The sequence below is a fragment of the Lissotriton vulgaris genome, chromosome 3_1 (assembly GCF_964263255.1).
Source record: "Lissotriton vulgaris chromosome 3_1, aLisVul1.2, whole genome shotgun sequence".
NCBI lineage: Eukaryota > Metazoa > Chordata > Amphibia > Caudata > Salamandridae > Lissotriton > Lissotriton vulgaris.
Genome location: NC_141689.1, coordinates 290,258,337 through 290,260,977, shown reverse-complemented (window position 1 = coordinate 290,260,977; position 2,641 = coordinate 290,258,337).

Below are 2,641 nucleotides of genomic sequence, written 5' to 3'. Positions count from 1 at the left end.
ATTTGATTCGGAGCATTCCTTTCGGGGAAATGCTCCGAATCAAAAGAATCTGCAGTACTGATGCCGAATGTTCGGCTGCACAGGAGGCATGCAGATTACGTTTTCTTGCAAGGGGTTATTCTAATGTCAATCTCACTAAAGCTATCGATCAAACTCAGTCAGCAGACAGGAGGCTCTAATTCCCAAAATTAGGAATATCCCTACGGATGTTCTCATGGCAGGGGAGGCGACTACAAGTTCCCCTCGTGTTATTCTGAGATATAACCGACAGCATGGGGCTCTTCGTAGTATTTTGTATAAAAACTGGAACCTGGTTCAAAGTGATCCAGTTATTGGACACATAGTAAACAACAGACCAGATCTCACTTTACGTAAATCTCCTTCCATGTCAAAGGCTTTAGTTAGTAACACCTTAGAGCCAAGAGCCTCCACCACCTGGATGACACTTAAAAAGGGCTTTAAGACATGTCCACAATGTAAAGCCTGTCGTTTTGGCAGCAATAGGACCCACTTTATAAGCCCATTTCGTGAGCATCCAATTGCCATTTCCAAGTGGCTTACCTGCAAGACTGAATTCGCCATCTATGTGTTGGAGTGTCCCACTGGACTCCAATATGTGGGCAGTACTAAACTGCCCGCCCACAAACGGATACTCCAACACATACGTGCAATTTCGGGGCACAACCAGAATTATCCGTTTGCCAGGCACTTTCAGGAGAAACATCTAGGCATACCAGATAAGCTCCAATATTTTTTAATCGACTGTGTGGAAGTTTCAAGGAGGGGGGGGACCGTGAGGCCAAACTCCGTCTCCTTGAGACTAGATGCATATTGGAGCTTAACACAAAAAATCCTAATGGATTGAATGACAGGGAAGACCTTTATACCTGCATTTAGGATTATTTAGTATGCCTTTAAGACCTGTCCGGAGATAAAAAGTATTTTATCCCAACCATGTCATTTTTGCATCATGATTAATTTTTGACATAGTGGTGACTCATCTGTATTCTTTCAATAATTATGAATTTTAGAATTTTTTAATAGAAACAGGAGCTATCTGTTGTCACTCTTTGCACTTTACATTGCTATTTTTGCACAATCACTTTTGCACTTTTATTGTTTTTAGTAGGCATTGTGGCAGGCCCACTTGGACTCTATTTAGATCAACTTATTATCAATCCATAATATTGGCTGTTACATTACATTGGAGCATATTACATGGCTTATTGTATTACATTAATATTTAAAATGTTTGCATGTATATATTGGGTCGATACTCTTTTTACATAGACATAATTATTTGTCATGTTTTAGTATCATCTCACTTTTTAGTGTGCTATGTAAATATGCTTGTAAATATATTGATTATAATATTTGCTTTATGCAATGTGGAAAATAATTTGGGAAATATATATGTTTCTTAAAGGTTTCCCACTAATGTTTTTGTAATAACAGCGCCATTATGGTTAGTATTTTTACTATGTCTATGATTCATTCACATGCACTGCCACTTTAAATGCTCCGCTCAATGACGAGCAGTTTGTCATGTGATCAAGCCTTGTTCGAAGGCGAAACGCGTCATGGCGGCAGCGCTGGCTTTATCTCAATAAACCACCTTGCACCAGCACTTTTTGGGTCGACTCTTTGTCACTAGGGAATCGGCAGTTGTTTGCTGTCTTTGGAGTGACAAGCCTCGTATATATATATATATATATATATATATATATATATATATATATATATATATATATATATATATATATATATATTATTATTTTTTTTTTTTAAATGGTTGACTTCAATGAGCTACTTAATTTTAATGGTTGATAATACATTATCATTATCATAACTTTATCAAAAAAAGTGAATGTGCCCTAATTGTGATTAATGTGTCCTCACTCTGGAAATATAAAATCAGTGGGAAATTTAGTTTGAAGCTTCAAAGTAGATGTTGGAGCCCTTCCTACTCTGTTCTATTCTTTCTATTCTTCGAGTGTGGCTGACTAGTATGATAATTTGTAATCAAAGAGCCCATGCTAATAATGCTATACGGCTTGGCCTTTTTATCTAAAGAAAGGCTACTGGACAGAGTAATATATATTTTTTAAATGTCCTAATATCCGTTTCCCCTTTTCCAGGTTGTCCTACCCAAGTACTTCATCAAGCAGGTATATTCAATTAGATTTAAAACACAGGTGCATGTTGTACTAATATTAATGACCACAGTTCTATAGCACCCAGGCGTTGGATATCCTGCCTCCTAGAAGCAGTTTTAGAAGTTCTTCAAGACTTAAAAAACTACCAAGGAGGAGGAATTGTAGAGCACACAAGGATCAGAGTTATATGTTTTTGCACCAGACTGAGGATTGTTTATAATCACAATATAAAAGATGTGTTCATGGCATGATCAGGCGTGGTTGACTGCTACTTCTGAAAATGCTGGTGGTGCACGGGGCAGGTAACGAGCAGAGGCGGCTCCTCCGTTGGCGCGGATGAGCATCGCCCCACTTAAATGCCCATGAGATGAAACATTAAATGGTAATTCATCATTACCATTTTTTTTTCTTCTTAACATCATCCCGTTGTGAAGGAGCATCGGGATGGGGGCTGCCCCACTGCTGAATGACAGCAGCAGAGAATG